The sequence below is a fragment of the Pieris rapae genome, chromosome 6 (genome assembly GCF_905147795.1).
Source record: "Pieris rapae chromosome 6, ilPieRapa1.1, whole genome shotgun sequence".
NCBI classification, from domain to species: Eukaryota; Metazoa; Arthropoda; class Insecta; order Lepidoptera; family Pieridae; genus Pieris; species Pieris rapae.
The window spans coordinates 4,917,142-4,936,992 of NC_059514.1; the positions used below are offsets into that span (position 1 = coordinate 4,917,142).

At 31.6% G+C, this 19,851-nt stretch overlaps 1 protein-coding gene across 2 annotated transcripts in view; it reads left to right on the top strand.

The window, feature by feature from the left end:
• The window catches only part of LOC110992427 (fibroblast growth factor receptor homolog 1), a 57,992-nt gene that overhangs the window by 3,465 nt on the left and 34,676 nt on the right, over positions 1–19,851 (top strand). The window lies entirely within an intron of this gene.

The window sequence follows — 19,851 nt, forward strand, 5'->3', positions numbered from 1 at the left end:
AAGTATTCATTTTATTTATATGTCGTCTTTCTAGAACACTATCTATCAACGATGAAAACATTCTTTAATGTTTTTACGCAAAACTGATTTGAATTTTAAAATAAATAGTATACCTATGCTACCTGGTTAATATCCCAATACCATAAAGACAAGTAGTTATTTAATGGTTCATTTGCTTAACTCTTTTGGCTGGTCAGACTCAGGCGTGTATTTAGTTCATATATTTTTTAAACCAAGTAGAAAGCAATCACGGTTTTGTATGTTTATAGTAATGTCAAAATAGGCTTCTATAACCTTAGAAGATATTATTTTGCCGCCACGGCAAAAGACGTAAATAAAATGCGAGTCCCTCTACCTAAGTGCTAAGTACATAAGGAAACTACATTATAAGTAGACATTTTTTTAATTAAAAGATACATACGCTATAAACTGTCAAATTGTCTCAATAACAACAGTGATTTTATGGAACTTGACCAAAACACAAAGAACGATAAGCTAATTAGGACAAACAATTATAACAAAATAAATAGATGCAGGTTAAGAATAAATATTTCTGATAGTTAATTTTGATATGCAAGTATTCCTAAAAAGTCTAGACAATTAATATTTTATTTTAGTCTAAATTAATTTATACAAAGACAACTAGATCATTGTTAATTTAAATATAAAATCATCTTTCTATCAATTGGAAGGTAGAATTTAAACAGGAAGGTTTACAGTTGATCAAGTCTTCTAAATACAAACTGAGAGCTGGCAGTACAAATCTGAATTTTCTATGCAAAATGCAATAATTTCCGGCTGTCACCACTTCCTCTAGACAGTGATAAGACTATCAATTGATTGACGCGTCCATACTTCATATTCAACTCATATTGTCCTGGTACATCGCATAACATCTTAACTTCGTTTCTCTCAACCAAAGGTCATCGAAATGGTTCATCTTTAAATACTAATTCGTAAAACAGATTTTAATTTTAATTTTCAAAATTATTATTAGATTGAAAACGTGTATCTTTTCGTTCCCAGCAAAGAAGTTGGTTGGGATAGTCATTTTTAAGACTTTAGAAAATAAAAGTACTACAGACTATCAACATCAAACAACTAAGTGTATATAAGGAATAACTCTAAAACATTTTTCTTAACGTAAATGGAGTCCACAGAGTATAGAACGACCATAAACGGTCGTGTCACGGTAATCATAGGACACTAATGCGTGCACGCATCACGAGTTAATGCACCTTTTGTTCCATAATCCTTTAGATGTGCCCGCTCCATATAATCTCAAAAACACTAAAAGACATTTTAATCATTTTTATAGAGGTAAATTATTTCCTGAGTGACTGAGTAAAAATTAAGTTCGAAGTGAATAATTATGCAATATAGTAATAAAACAAATTAGAATTTATTTAGCTGGAAGTAATAAAATAAGTACGTCCAAATTAAACCGCAATTATCAAGCCCTAATTGTATGCTGACTAACCAAAACCCGTGTGAATAAAATATGCAGTGTTGGCCTAGTGGCTTCAGCGTGCGATTCTCATACCTGAGGTCGTAGGTTCGATCCCGGGCTGTGCACCAATCGACTTCCTTTCTATGTGCGCATTTAACATTTGCTCGAACGGTGAAGGAAAACATCGTGAGGAAACCGACATGTCTTTGACCCAAAAAGTCGACGACGTGTGTCAGGCACTGGAAGCTGATCACCTACTTGCCTATTAGATTAAAAAATTATCGTGAAACAGATTCAGAAATCCGAGGCCAGGACCTAAAGAGACGGTAGTGCCACGGATTAATTATTATTTTTTAACCATAACCCGTGTAAATTAAAAATATTTTTTATACACAATAAATCATATGAAAACTGTTTTTCAGATAGAAAATTAAACAAAAGAAACCAGAGGTAGCTGATTCTGTCAGTAAAAAGCGATGTTATCATAGAGTCGATATGGGTCTCTAGGATTAGCGTGTCATGTTTGATATTTGACGACGATTCATTGATTTGATTAAATAGGGCGTCACGTAGGAGAAATATAATTCGTCCCTTCCTTTGCTTAATTTGTGTTTTGATACTACTGATCTTTATCATTACTTTAAATGTGGCAAAACGTGGCTTAATGTTGACGAAGGCGAAGGTGTCGCAGGCTCCTTCAAGAGCGCACCAATTCTTAAACTCAAGCAAACCCTTTAGTATTTAGTCCATGGGTATCACTTAAATTCAGCTGAGCCTCTTACTCGTTTGTTCCATGAAAAGAAGTTGAACAAATTAATCATTTTACAAATTTATCGAATTTCCATCAATCTACGCGCGAGGGACCTTAGTTAACATCTTGTTTCTAATAAAAAGGGTTCGGCGTCGTTTTTACAAAGTACTTCTGATAGATAAAGAATAACTTTTCCTACAAACGTCGATACACGTGACCAATATTAAATCAAAACAAACGACACTAACTCAATAAAACAAAAGCCAGTGATTGTTTCAATCACATGAGAGGAACATTATCTTCGATTGTCCCACTAGGGATGTTGCTTATCGATGTTTATATTTAGGATCTAGCTGTTATCGCTACTTTAGCCAATTACAAAAAAATATGGTTGATAAAGGTATTTAACATGACATAAATGTTCTTCTAAGTAGTTACGTCAATCATAAATTCCGGTTTGATATTTACTTTTATCCAATAAAACTTTGGTACTCGTGTAAGTAAACGATAACATAGAATGTTAATAAAGAATAAAATTAAATCGGATAAGCACTACTTTATTGTGAAATTCCATAAATATAAACCTTATCCATGCTTACACATAATAAAATCCATGAATATTATACATAAAAAAGTAGTAAAAACATACTTAAAAAACTATCGATAAAAATTGAAGCAACACTACGAGGGCAGTTGTCAAAACAAACCACAACATTCAACTCTAAGGTCAAGTGTTAAAGTTCAATTTGATTTACAGTAAATAATTTCAATTTGATAGTACGAGACGCAATAAATTTCAATTAATGCGACGACAGACGTATTGTCTTTCGAGATTTGGTGCGAACTTCAGATATGATGACTTCTCATATCACAAATGACCTTGATCCTTACGTTCTTAAACAGGTCTATTAACAAACATCTTCCGAGTATTTGACATGGTTCATTTAACCACTACTAAAAACCGCTTAGTAAGGCTTTTAACTGGCTGACCATAGGTTCAGCTATTAGAAATAGTTGATTGAGGTAGGCGCAGGCAGTATTTACGGCAAGAAGTAAGTAAGAAAGGCGTGCGAAAGAGATAAGCTAACCCTGGGTTTCGTCCGCTAAGGCGTAGATGAACCAATATGTGATATATAGAATTTTAAAAAAATACGTTTATTTTGATACATAAGATCATTAAGGTATCACTTATTCCACGTCATTAAATTCGAACCTGTAGGCATCCCTACTCATCGGCAAAGAAGACATGAAACAAAAGCACAATTTTACATTTCAATATCTGAAAGCAAAACTTAGAAGTTAGTAGTACCTTCGAGATAAGCAGTTCAATTGAATTATGGTCATTGCTAATGTCAGGCACGTTTAAAAAAATATAACTATTGTCACAGGTATGTAATAATTAAATGCTTCTAGAACGACTATATATGGCAATACGTATAAATATTTAACTGACTTCTTGAGTAAGGAAAATTTATATGGTGTTTGTCATGCTTGGAAAATGTTAGTTTATTATTTTAAAAAATAGCTTTTTTATAGAAAAAACATCAAACAGCAAAGTTTACTGTTTTAATCTGAAGTTTGGTCGCAATGTCTAATATAAAATAAGTACCCAAGTGTCCTAAATACTGTATTTTTAGCATGTTAATACAAATTCACCCTTGTAATTCTGTACACGCAAAAAATATGTATTACTACCTTTTACAAAAGACTCACTCGTAAGCATCTGATATTGTCAGAACTCATGGCTAAATTTGCAATAAAAAGTTTTTACACTATGCACCATTCGCAATCATGTTTTTCTATCTCCTTGAATAATATCTTACAACGCGATTGAAGTAGCCGGATGTTGGTTTACAACACATTCTATGTAAATGTACATATTAGTATATCTACTACAAAATACTACGACTTTCGTAGCAACATCACATGCGTAGCGATTTAATTTCGTATTGCAAACGAAGGCCAGAATACGTAATAATTAATATACCTTTTAAAATATTTACGTACGAGACACTGTTGGGAGAAAAATTATTTATGATACTTATATTTGTTTGTAAGTTTATAATGGTTTGTGTTAGTTGAAAGTTACCTGTACTAATATTTTTAAGAGAAAAGATTTGTATGTAAGCATATTTGTAACGAAATGGCTCAAAAAGTACTGGACCGATTTTAAAAATTCTTTTACCATTTGAATGCTACATTATCACTGATTATTTGATTAATATAAGCTATTTTAGTTGCAAGAAAAAATAAGGATCCCATGTAAAACTACAATAATTGTACCCAAGGTATTAAAAATTGACGATAAAATATATGTTTAAAGGCATGCGCTGCGAAAATTATTGATGATAGGGAAAGAATTAATGTCCACCGGTGCCGGGACGGGCCGCTAGATTAAAATTTCATTTTTAACATATAACATATGCAAAACACTAGTTATTACTTCTTCTAAGTGAGCCACCAACTTTGACTTAAAGATAAATCCTACATTCATGCTACATTATGCTAGCTATTTACACGTAAAAAAATGTTTTTAACTTCGAATAATAGCTGTACGGCATATAAATGATTAAAGGCTTACCAGAATATGCATTCTTGAAATCGGCTATTGTTTAAGAAGAGTAATAATTCACTGTGACGGTATTATGTAAACGGATGAATTATTGTAATTCGTAGTCTAAATGCGTTTCTTGTATCGAATGTTGACATGTTTGTGTTTTTTTTACAATGGTTACACGTGTACATTTTATTTGGGGTTTTCAAAGACTTGAATTTGAAAAAAGAATATTTTCAAACTTTTCGATATAAAACTTATTATATCGCAAATCAGTAAAATTATGTTCGTATATAAATAATATTGTTTTCAGTTTAGTTTAATTTTTTTGTTACTGTTTAGTTACTTCTTAATAACTATATGTAATATGTATTTTTGCACTTCTTGCCTATGTAATTTAATACATTTTTTTCCTTCACTCATAGTGGTTGCCTGGAAGAGATCGCTCGTAAGCGATAAGGCCACCAGATGCTCTCTTTTTCATATAACTATTTTAAATTTTTATATTGTAATGTAACGAAGTGTTAATAAATAAATATTGCCGTCGTGAATAAGTAACTTTAAAATTAAAGCTATTTATATATCTTGCTTCTATTTTATATACCACAGGTTAAAAATCACATAACAATTCACTACTCGGATATGATAATAGCAGTGATAGTTAATAGAATATTCAAATTTACTTCATTTGACGCTGAGTGAGCTCACGATTAATATTTCTATACTGACATCAGAAATCGTTCCCGCTTCCTCGTACGTGAAGTGCATTTTATTGAATACCTCTATCCCTCTCGACTTTACCTTAATTGGTTGTGTGTGAAAGGGACAAGGAATGCTTGAAGAGCGTCTTATAGCAGTCAATCATCTATATTCGTGGTGGCTAGTGGAATATTATAAGCTTCCGGTACTGTTAAGTCAACGACTTGGTACATGGGGTTTGTTTTAGTTGCTAGGTCCAATGTACCTTTCAAAACCAAGCCACACCTACAGAAAAAAATACATAATTTTGTAATTGCAGTTATAGTGTATCTGACATATCTTGATAGTTTCATGTATGTATAAGCTAAGAGGAACCCTTAGACATAAGATATTTAATATGATTGGAACAATGAAAGAAACACACACACATAGTAAATAAAACACACATAAAACTTGTAGACCAAACCAGATTCGTTTGAATTAAGTAAACATTCAAGATTTTCATCACGTATTAGCGTATCTGAAAGGTTTTTCTTCGCACATGTACCCATCTATCGACACAATACACGAACACATTGTAAATATTAATCGCTCGCCTTATAAGAGTACGCCGTTAGCAACCGGTACTGAGCGTTTGCTGCATTGTTAATTGAATTTGTTAATTAAATGTCGCCTCGATGATGTTGCTGCACCATTGTAGGTTTAATTAATACAATATGAATTTACTATGAATTGGTTTAAACTTAATTGCTAAGCCGTGTTTGAGAAGACCAATCTCGTTGGTTTATTATTGTAAGTTTTGATTTGCTTTATGATATATTTCTACTAAAACTGGAAATGTTTAAATAAAAGTATCAAAATTGTTTAGTTGCACTTTGTCAGATGAAATATTGGATTAATAGAAATATCAGTCTTAACGCCCAAACCCTATCTCAATCCATTTTTGACCATCTGAAATAGAGTTCTTTATGAAAATATTGATAAAAGTATCCCAATAGCCAATCAACGGATTGATATTAGATAGGAGATCGATCGACTGTCACGGTCTGATCTCAGATTGCTTTCAATCTGAGATTGTAAATTATATAATAATAAAATGTTTGAAATAAATGAGATTGTAAATTATATAATAATTATTGGGTTCGGGCGTAAGTAGTTTAAGTACGTAAGCAATATTTTGATAATGTCCAAATAGGTTACACACGTTTGTACGAGACGGTAAATAATTTATTTATGTCTTGTTCCCAGGTCCTGCATATAAAACAAATTCTATGTAACTTTCACTGAATCCACAAAGGCTTTTAAAATTCGTGTCGCCATTCTGTTAACCGTTCGATTAACAAGAAAGAATTTTGTTACACGATCCGAGAATTTGTATAGGAGGAATGCTAATGTATCACATTAGTACTCGATTGACGGCGTCAATATTGAAAATTGGGCCATGTTTTCCATAGAGAACACATTGAAAGCTAAAAGTATTTGATTTACTATGTCGAATCGTTGATAGACGATAAGTGTTTTGTATTTTTTTATTAAAGAACTGTTTACACGGAATAGCGATAAATTTTTTAGTGTATTATTTATGTCTCACAGAATAATCGGAGATTACTCTTTTGATTTGAGGGCTGAAATCTCAAGCGTTTAAGCATAATTATTATTATAAGTATTAACGTTACACACTAACAGTAATGATCTTTTTTACACCTCGGTAAAACAGAAAATAATTGTGTGGATACTGAATCGCGAACGCTTAAGGGTCTGTTCCACAGTGTATGGATTAAGTACCAAATAGGTATGCGACATAATATAAACAATTCGGAAGATAAGTTCCGAATAAGAAACTGCGCGGTTCATAGCGAATAGACAGTCGTGAAACGCAATAATAGTGTTTATCCTACCAATCTATATATATAAAAGAAAGTCGTGTTAGTTACACCACTTATAACTCAAGAACGAAAGAACAGATTTGAGTGAAAATTGGTATGGAGGTAGCTTAGAGCCAGGAGACGGACATAGGATACTTTTTATCCCGTTCGACAGCGTTCCCGTGGGACTTGACATGAAACGTCAGTCACTATAAAAAGTGGTATAACAAATAAGAATCAGACTTGGAATAATAAAACGCAAATGATAGCTATGTAATTGACGTATAATGACAGCTATGTAATGACGTATATATGACAATTTGATATTTGTAAGAAATCAATATTCAAAATATTTCTATTAAATAAATACGTTTAATTATTTTTACAATTTACAATTTAATTATAATGATAGTGCTATTGCCCATTCGTATAAACAGTGAAGAGAACTATAAAACTCGGTATGGTCGTATGTATACAGTTCATCCAAAGAATGATGAATGTTTCTATTTGTTGTTGTTGTCGAATGACGCATTTAATCGAGTAAAGGAAGTTTATGATACTTTAATGAAGGCAAACGATGATGAAAATGGTGGTTTATATTTCCTAGATGCCCTTGGTGGAACTGGCAAGACATTCCTCATGTCATTAGTTTTAGCAACTGTTCGGGCGAGATCCAACATAGCGGTTGCAGTTGCTTCTTCTGAAATAGCAGCCACATTGTTAGAAGGATGCCGTACGGCTCATTCAGAATTAAAATTACCGTTAAATCTTCAAACTATTGGAGAACCAACGTGTAATATTGCAAAACACTCAGCAATAGCCAAAGTTTTAGCAGCATCGAAAATCATCATCTGGGACGAATGCACAATGGCGCATAAACGTGCATTGGAAGCACTTAACCGAACATTAAAAGATTTACGCAATGAATCGAGATGTTTTGGAGGAGCAATGATTTTACTGTCTGGCGATTTCCGCCAAATACTGCCAGTAATTCCAAGATCTACGGCTGTCGACGAAATAAACGCTTGCCTCAAATCGTCAAATCTATGGCGCTATGTGACGAAACTGCAGCTGACAACAAACATGAGAGTTACATTGCTTACTGATAAAAAAGAAGAAAAAGAATAAAGATGTAGATGACCTGAACTACATAATGGTATGCGTTTGGTGGTTAGAAAATTGAAGAACAATGTAATTTACGCTACGATAATGATAGGAAAATTCAAAGGTGAGGAAGTTCTTATTCCGAGGATCCCGATGATCCCAACCGATATGCCGTTTGAATTTAAAAGACTTCAATTTCCGATACGTCTTGCATTTGCCATGACCATCAACAAATTACAAGGCCAATCCTTAAAAGTTTGTGGTTTAAATCTAGAACATTCATGTTTTTCCCATGGTCAATTATACGTGGCATGTTCACGGGTCGGAAGACCATCAGCGTTGTTTGTTTTTGCGCCTGATAATAAAACAAAAAATGAAAAAATGTGTATCACAAGGTACTTAAGTGAAGAGCAACCTATGTACTAAAATACAGAAATAATAATGAATGATTAATGTAGGTATTTAATTTTTTTGTATTTTTTCCAATAAAAAAACCCAAACTGCTTATTTATTGCCATTAAGGCGGAACAAAGTTCGCCGGGTCAACTAGTAAGTAATAAATAGCTTATTTTTAACTTATCCGGACATTGTGAAACAGATCCTTAAACATGTAAACTATATTCTAAATATATTTAGAATTGGTACGAAATATCAGATAATTGTCAAAATTATTTACAGACGCGGGAATTTGTTGAAAATGTGTGGAATGAAAATTCCTGTCACATTAGAAACCGATTGACGACATGTTACGGTTTTGAATTCGGAATTGGGACAGTGATCGCATATTTTTCGGAAAATTGTCTTTCTGAGTGTTTTCTGTTGAAATTTTTAGACTAATTGCTTTATACTGTAGAGAAATAGTTAATTGTAAATAATGAATATGTTAGTTTCAGTACGATGTTATAGTACCTACATGTATTAGTTATGTATTATACATTAAGTTATATTTAGTTAAGGATCATATTAACTTTGTATTTAAAGTTACAAATGCAAAATCAACAAATCGTGTATTTTCCATAAATGGAAAAATATATTGTAAGTATGTTTTTATGAACTTGAGCCTATACTATATTTTTTATATAAGAGACTCATTGGATGCTAAGTGATGTATGTGATAGCGACACTCCTTATCTTTTTTTTTACTTATATAAAAATAAAATAATTTATTATATATTATTATTTTTCACACTATAAAACCGTGAACAACATTTTAAATTACTTCCCATATTTCGCAATCGATATTATCGCCTTCCTGTCGACTTGAAAATTAAACAAAAAAAGGTGTTGGAAATATTGCTATTGTTTAATAAGATTTTATCTCTGTATTGTAAGGTCCCAACGTCTGAGTAGAATGGGAATGAGGCGGTTCTTAGAATATTCTTTAGATTTGAGCCCGGGTGGAATACTTAATTACCATGAGGGGAAATTAATTTGAGGTGTCAGAATGTGAAGAACCAACTTTTAAAAGAAATGCCTGAACACCTCGTATTTATTTTATCAATGTTCGCGCGTATACTTTGGTAGGAAAAAGACGTCCCATCAAATTACTTGCTACTATATTAAACAGACTTTTAAAGTCATGTTACAATTAAAATCTATAAAACCATAACATCGACATTTTGCGAACTTATAAGTATAACCATAACTGTACTTATGGTAATAATTAGCTATGCAATACTGTATTGCATATGTAATTATCCTAATAAATTTACGTAAATTTAATTAAAAGATATATATTTTTGACATGTCTTAAGTATATAAAGTCTATAAAGTGCGGAATCTAGATTAAAATATGATTTAGATTTTGCTTGTAAATAGAATAGAATATGCAATTCGAATCGCCTACAAAGCTATTAGACCGACTGCTTTATAAAAATAAACATTGTTCAGATCCATCAAACTCAAGTAGTTGTTATTTAATCTAGTATATTGGTCCACCCACGACCGCCCCTATTGTTACTGTTTTTCGGGTTCCGTACAATAGGATAATTGCACCTAATAGGATGGTGGATGTATCATGGCCCACTAATATATTCTTAGTCAATTTGTGACTCTAGGAAATATCCGAAGGACTATCATAAATAATATATAAAAAATCAACTAATATTATAAAGAGAAAATAATTAATTATTTGTTCACTTTTGCCTCCGAAATTACCGGACCGATTTAAAATTATTTTACCACAAGTCGATTATTATACTGAACCCTTTTAAATCCATCACGGCGCGCTTCTAATACCTTTAACTATGGTAACCTAATTTGTAATGTCTGGCTTAAAGAAAGCATGTTATGATTAATTTATTTTTTAAACAAAGTATGTTAATGTTATACTGCCCACTTTTCGATGAGTTTCTAATAAGAACGTTATTTGTATAAAGAAACTTCATAGAGAGCCGATGACTTCGGGCTAGAAATTATCATATGTATCCCACAATATTTTAGAGCTTAAAACTATATTAAAAGCCGGCAACGCACTTGAATTCCTCTTGATGGGTTGTCGGGTGTCCATGGGCAGGCAGGCGAGGCGGTAAACACATAACTTTGACCCGCTTGCCTACTGGCCGATAAATAAAATGTAACTAAGTTCATATGTATTATTATATTCTGATGAATGCTTTTCAACAGTTCTTTATCGAATGGAAATACTTGGGCCTTGACTTAAGATTTTTCTAATTATAGAGAATATAAAACTTTATTTTTCGCCGATTTTGAAAAAACTCTCATGAGTTTTCCAAAGATTTGACAACTGCTTCCGTGAATATGTATAAGATATTATGATGAAATAAAGCATAAACACATGTCTACGTTAACGGCTTCAGTCCCAGAAGGAATTAAACTGTTCATATTACTTACCAAAACCCTCAGATGTTACGTAAAAATGTACATTCCTTGTTTGATTTAAACCGTGGTTTTCTTTGCAATTTCACGAAATTATTTACCACATTTCTTGAAATGATTAAAATAATAGTGGAAACACTTTCATACTCCTCTAGCAGATATGCGACCTAAGTTAGGGGACATTAATCTTAAGCAATTTATTACAGTGCAGAGAAAATAACGGTTAAATAAACACATTGAAATTTGTAATTACCTCTTGGGCATTTCATTAACATGAATTAATGGCCTGTTATAAACAAATGAAACACATGTAAAATGCAATATATATTTTGACGAAACAGTTTTCATCCGATTTGAAAACTTGCGGCGTCCTTTGTCCACACAAATGTTATCGTTTACTTTAAAAGCTGTAAATGCTATATATACACACACACATATATTTATATATATATATATATACTAGCAGATCCGACAGACGTTGTCCTGTCTACACGTCTTTAATTTCAAAATTTCAATTTTTAATAAGCCATTTTGATGAAAATTATTATTCAAATGTTATGACAATATCTAACGATCCAGCACATGGTCACACACGATATAACACAATGATAACAAAACTTTTTTTGAATTTCGGGACAGACTAAAATTAAAATTCGAATATTATTTAAAATTTGACACTGTGATGGTAGCGCCGTCTGTCGGATCCAATGTAAAACATTCCAAAATCAACAACAACTAATAAATTGAAAATTAATTAAAAAAACATTGTCCAGCGGACAAAATTGTGAATCTAAACCATTCCCAGATCCCCTTGAACACACACAAAAAATTTCGTCTAAATCGGTCCAGTCGTTTAGGAGCAGTTCAGTCACAGACACACGCACACAAGAAATATATATATTAAGATATATATATATATATATATTTACGGGAGCCTCTGTAGTGTACGAAAGCTTCAGGGCCATTGGATTCTTGGAGTAGAAGAGATCATGGAAGGCTTCGACCCCGGAATCAATAAACCAATGTATGACAAAAGTTAACTACTAAAACTAGCTACATATAATTCATATCACGTCTTGCCTTCTTAACATAACGTCTTTGTAATATAACGGATAATCTCAATTGAATAAAGTTTTCGGTGCTAGTGATGCCCAATCTCCAGTATCGATAAATCTGACGTTTATTGTTCTTTATGTATTTTAGAATAGATTGTGAATATATAGATGGGGTAATTGGAATTCTAATTTGGGTCATCGCCAGCTAAAGGAATGGCGCTTTTGTTTTTAAAATTTTATAAAGAATTCGGGGATTATTGTATATTTATTTACGTTCACTATTAAATGATTATTCATACATTCTCCTTGTTAATTTGTAATTTAAACTTTTTTGTCTTTCCCCACGTATATTTAAAAGTAGATATTCGTACAGAAATTTGACGAACACAGACCCTACAAACATTTAATTTGCAATAAATTCTTACACATTATTGTCAAAATTTAACTATAACTGCTAATTAACTATTCTAATGTCTAACAATTAATTATAAGTTATGGTTAATGTATTAATTTATAAATTAATTTCCTAATTAGAGTCATTGTTTAAGTATTAAAATATATTGTTTTACAGACAGCCGTAACACGAATAAGCAAGGCACATACGATGTAAACATATTTACCAAACTGCTTACTGATTTAATTTCCTATTAAACGGTTAAATATAAAACACAAATATAATAAACACATAATTTCGCCCACAAAAATGATGTTACGCGTATCATACATTTTATTAAAACCAGATACAACTAATATTTTTGTCGATAATAAATAATAATATAGCGGTCAACACTACACGTCTAGCGATTTTAGAATCAATTTATATTTTGAATAGGGCAGGACAAGGTTCATTATTTGACAGAATAATGGCTATTTAACGTGATTTTTATATGAAATTTATATATTTTGGCGTTTAAATGGACAATGATTATAAGGGCAGCTCATACGATAGACAATAAGGGTGTATTATAATGAAATGCGAATAAAAAGTTTTTTCATACGTATGATATACCAATAATTATCAAAAATTTAGCCTATTAATATGGGTTTCATCAAAATGAAGATTTATGGTAATTCGTGTAATATCTAAATATATGCCAGACTATTATCAGGTCATAATTCGATGGTGTTATTTGGGATACGATTTTGCAGAACTCACGAACAGATTGAAAACAGCAGTCTTTCTTATGCCGTGCTTGTGTTGATTTAGTAACTCGCACCAGAAGATACTCCTCTAATGGATTGATTTGCATTTCACCAAAAGTTATAATACAGTTCGATCTTTTAAAATGGTTTCGTTTCTTTGTTCGTTGCTCTTGAGAAACAACGATGTCTTTTATTCATAATTTATCAGTCAGCTCTGTCTCGCGTATGTAATGCTAGATGGTTTGCATAGAAACTAAGACCGAATTGTAACTCTAACTAAATCCAATAATTTAATAATAAAATATATGTATAAAGGATATTATTTTAAAAAATATTATTACTATCAACCTGTCCTATGCTAAAACAGAAAATAATCGAATAATCTAATCTAATAAATTAGTTAGTGCACAATAGTGCAACAATAGTTTAATTATAAATTGTGAATGTTAGGTAGAAATTATTGTCACGTACCATCAACATTTTAGAAAAAAGACTAGCTGCCCACGATACAGGGAATCCTAGTGCACTCACCAAAATACCTAAACATCCTTAATATACTTTTTATTATGTTTAAAGTATTTTCTTTCTAATTATTTCGTTCCATTGTATTGTTTTAACGACTATGACTAGTCATAATACCTACCATTATATTATTAACATTTTCATTTACTAGCTGATTTTAAGAACAGTGGGTGCAAGCGCTCCTTGTGTATACAATGAACGAAAATAGCGAATTGCGTGTAAGATTTGACCGATCGCGTACATAAAATTAGATACGCTAGACTTGTATATGCGGGAAGTCTTGTTTATTAGGCAGATTGGCGGTTTTTTGTTGCCTATAAATTTTTATGTTTATAGGACGTTATTAATATGACGACAATTTTTATTAGTTATGATAATGTTATAGGGAAATCATCGAAACAACTGTTACACATTTAAAATAATCCGGTACAAGCTAAATTATTACACGTATCTAATACTGGTTTCAAGGTTCGAATCCCCTAGGTCTTTAGTTTGAATCTCGGTTGTGCACTAATAGATTTTTGGTTTATACTCATTTATTACCCGCTTGTACAGTGCAGTAAAACATCGTGTGGAAACCGGCATACCTTGCCAAAAAGTTGACGGCATTGGTCAGGCACTGATGCCTGATGTTCACTTACTGCTGAAGAAAAAAAAAAAAACGTAAGAATCTGAGGCCCAGAACTAAAAGGTTGTAGGCTAGGTTAGGGTCACTATTTACGATACCCATTAAACATAGGTTGTGCTTAATGAAAGATATTTGTAAAAATAATTGAACAATAGTATTAGTATTGGTACTAAATACGTAAATGCAGAGTTCTTTGTAGTTCTTTTTCGAATTAATGCTGAGTCATAAATCTTTTCGTCCTTGCTTCAAAGAAGATATCGCGTTTGTTGTTTGTTAAATCGAATCGGCGTATGGTAGATATTTAATTATGGCTTAACGAGTGCTCCTATAAAAAAACTAAATACTGACTACGAAACACAATAGTTTTAAAACTACATTAATATTTTAGATTTTATCCTTACTAAAAAAGGTTTTTATAAAAACTTCCATTAATAAAACCTCATTCGTTACTAAAAAATACCACATAATAAATATATGTACTTAAAAAACACATTGTTCAAATGCAATCAGATAAAAATGTTAATCTCTTGGCTTTACCTTATCCAGAAGTGAGGAATACTGATTTGTTTTCAAAGAACTTGATTTCAATGCTTCGCGGTAGGGATAATTTGTTTGCTCAAACATCTCCATTAATTAACAACAAATAGATTTATCGCGGATTGCTACAGTTTTACTACTCGTAAAGATTTCGTTGGAAGGATGCACTGAAAAATTGTTACATATAAATATATAGATTATGTTTGTATCTGTTAAGGAATACAGAGTGGCGGAGAGTTTACTGCCAGTTCTTCTCGTCCATTCTACGCCCTTGATTTTGGGAACTGCCAGAAAAAGTAATTTTATAAGCTTAATTTAATATGAATTTCTTTATTGACATAAGTGTACATTGTGTTACCTAAATTAATAAATGAAGATGTAATTCACATTATGTCCATATGAAGTTTTACTAGGAGTTTTTGTCTGTGTTGCTATCTTGGCATTGGTTAGTATATATAAATTATGTAACCAATAAAATAACTGTATCATAATGAGATCAAACTCCAATTTGGCATGTTCAGGTTAATTTAAACTTATCAGTACAATCTAAATGGTGCTACTAAGTTAGCTCTTAAGTAGCAATGTGTTTAACCACTCCAAAACACAAGCACTTTGTTCAAGTAACCCTTCTTATGTAAAAATAAATTGAAAGGACCTGTGTCATTTATAGATGTTTTATGTCTGGCGTGGGCTGAGTTATGAAAAAGAAAGCTTTTAGTAATTGGCAACATTTCCGACAGTATAAATAAGCGAAAATAATTTTTAATGCTGTTAACACTTATCTATGACGATAGAAGAATATAAATAAGAATATAGACTTTATAGAAGAAAGTTTGCGTCTTGTCATATGTCATTTTAGTATCCACATAGCTCATCATGGTTAGAATAAGCTTTTGTAAATGTCAAATGTCATGCATAGTGAGATGCCTATTAATGTAATAACTTCTATGGCATAATTAATTATAGTTCTCAAAATGCGTATTTTTTTCCAGTTACTAAAAGCAGAATCGGCTTCATATGCCAGAATTTCGTGGTATTCTTTTCGGCGGAAAATACTCTATTATCAAATTGTAATACTGTTTCATAGTAATTTACGTCAGAGAAAAGAGGTTATGCGCTGAATAAAAATAAATCAATCAAAGTGTCTGACTATAGATTAATGTCCATTGTCAGCGTGGGTTTTACATCGTAAATGCATGTTTTTCTGATAAAATATAGATAAACTTATGGTCAAGGACGAAGAGACAATACAAGTTATTTTTACTTGACTAAAGCTTGTATGCACCACCAAGAGTTTTACCAATAAATAAGCATTAAAATATTTCTACATTTCTTAATATAAAAGTGTAAAGTTACATTACAATACTTGCCAAAAGCTTATGTATCGTCACCTTCTATCCAGTGAACTCGTTCAGTACGGTAGTAGTGAATGTTAACCACACCAGTATTTTCATTTTCACTAACATGTAAAGTATAATGTAAAGCAAAAGCCAGTAAGAGCGTGCAGGCCTAAACGAAACAAGGACAAACAGTATTAGAATTCAAATCACAGAATACTAAATAGACTTCTAAAATTTAAACGAAAGGACTGCAAGGTAAGTTCCATTTTTGAAAAATCAACAAAAACCTAACAAACGTAGTCAGAGAGCGTGCAGTGAGGTAGGCAGGAAGTTTACCGCACGTGCGGGCTACACAGGATGTTTTAGAATTCGCCTTCGCTATATCGTCTACGTTTACAACTTAATTGGCTTAGCTACGATCGCGAATTTATTTTTGGTTTGTTTAAAACTGCTTGCTCTAATTCCCTTTAATGTTAAACATCATTGCGTTACTTTTATCTTTGACCAGATAAATTTCTCTTATATCTTTGAATTAATCTACGCCCTTGACTTGCGAACTGGTAGTAAATGTAAATTTACGATTAATTTAATTTTTTGAAGTTCATAAGTGTACTTGTTTACCTATAAGAATAAAAATATTTTGAGTCTGAGTTTAATTATTAAAAATATATCACAAAAACGTTACACGTTTTTAATAAAAGTGTGTGTTATTAAAAAAAAGTTAGTACAAAAGAACTGTGCAAAAATTTGACAATATAAATAATGTATGTTGAAGGTTCCCGAAGTTGAGGCCAAAGGAGCCTTCTGTCTCCTTTGACCAATGGCCTCGGTATATAGTATATCCGTATAAATAATATAAATATAGGCCTAAAAACAATATGCAAATAAAGCGGTTGAAACGATGTAATTGCGAGGCGTTTGTGGTTTGTGGTTGAGGTATAATATCACCTTGGTTTATTAATAAATTGAAATATCGGATAAACTTACTCGAATCGTCATAAAAAATTCAAATAGGTAGTGAAAAGATTGTGGTCGTCACTGATATATACTACTTTATTTTATATATAATTGAATATTCTATTAATTTAGAAATGCAATTATAATTACTCATTGAGCATTAAGAAGTGACTGAAAAAAATACAATCGAATCTATTTTTTACGGGCTGTTCGCTTATTGAATTAGAAAGCGAATAGAATCCTAAAAGTGTATTTATCTGAACAACCTACCAAAGGTCGTAAACACAACATTTTAAAATTAAAAGTTGAGTTACTTATGTAACTCCTATTTCTATTTTTAATTAGTTTTATTAAGACACTCTGTATAAAGAACAGTATATGAATCTTGGTTTACTAATATTCATAAAAAACAGCCCCAAACGCCATCTGGCGAGAGGCGTCGGAACACGGCGACTTTGTTATATAATTGTTTATTTTACTTATCTGCTTTGTGTATTCAATAAAAACTAATAAACGAAATAGAGTTTAAATACCTTGCCTTAAAAATAAATCTCCAATTGACTTTGTTCTATACATAATAATAATAGCGTTTTATTATTCCTTTTTCTCCTCTCCTGCAAATCTGTCTGCCCGTCTGCAATTTCTTCTATCCACTTTGCTATTTGTAGTTTTCGCAATTGTATGATTCATATCTTACAACAACAAAGCACAACAACAACATGAACATTACATAAATTTTGTGCATACATTTTGAAACCTCTTAATATATCAGTATCATCTTTGTTCTGTCTATTAAAAACTGGCCATCATTAAACTAAATACAATACTTGGCATGTATTTACTCTTTTCCTTCCTAAATATCAAATATTAATAGGAATGAAACTGTCCTCCATGTACTGTGTAAGTTATTATTTAGGCGTCTTTTATTTATACCACAGATTATAAAACACGGCACGAAAATAAATCAACGGATCGTTGAAAGTTCTATTTTCATTCAAGGGTTAACATAACAATAAAAAAGCAATCGAACCCTCAAATACCTTGATTTAAATATAGATTAGGTTAACCCTTCACCACTTCACAGTAGACTATGATATATGATTCTTGGGCACGTGGATAGATACATTCACATTATTGAGAAGACTTTTATGATTTTAGTAATGGTATATGTATGTATAAACCTAGAAGAGTATTCAATTAAATAATGTTTTTTGCAAAGTGATATCATTTTTTTATGATACCCCTAAAATAATATGCAAACGTCGTTTCGCATATGATTTTATTACTAAGTCCATCTTTATAGTAGCTACTAATTAACATATACATTCTGCTATGCTACCCCATATAGACTGTAGTTTTTTCCGGAACTAAAACCTAAGTACTAAATAAAATATTTTTCATTTTTTATGTTTCCATTTCTTCCAATCATAAAAACTTGCCTAAGAACTTGTTTAAGAATAAATAAATCACTCAAATAGCCAACTGTTGTACTGTTTCTTATGATTAAAGTTTCAATGACTTAAATTTAAATAAACTTAAATAATTAAAGCAATTTTAGTACTTAAGCCTTAAGCTTAACCCAAGAATAAGTCACGGAGGATAAACACAAAAACAATTGAACATTTCTATTTTTCACCCAACACATGTGTGGTGAATCAGATCACCCAAACACATTATCAACCCCTTACATGTCACTGAATCAAAACATGTTTATTTTAATGCTTAATTTAATACGGTGGCAACGAACTCCCGATTGAATTACTAAAATTATCCAAATGCAGAAAATGCATTAAAAATTTCCTCACAACATCACGTACTGCATCTGCCCTCGTTATATATACAAGCGATATTATACCTTCTTCCAGCGACTTTGTGTTTAACATCGCGTTTGTCGAACGAAATCCAAATTCGTTTATTGGTCATATTAAAAATAATTTAATATAGTGGTTTTTTATTTGAAGAATTTTACATAACATTTTCATTTACCTTTTTAGGTTACGTAATGACAGAAAATATCCAAATATAGATTAAGTAGATGATACGAAGAATTTATTTTTGAATCTTATGTTTGAAATATTTGAATTTCGAAATTCTAAATTCGAATTATCAAAATATAGGAAGTTTTATTACTTATTATATTTGAATTTCGAAATTCAATCGATTAACTTCTTGGATCATGGCTCGGTAAACATCGATAACTCAAGCCGGTAATAAATGAAATGCATTTTGACGGTTATTACGTTTCACGCACCCCGTACATCTTGTGCGTTTTCGTTACGTTTCGAGTTTTATTGCCTGGATAAGTAGATCTATTTTTGGGTTTACGCCAGATGGTAGTTAACAATGTTGCAAAATATTTAGTGCTGTTGGTGACTGTTGTCAACTTTAAATAGGCTCTGCTACAATAA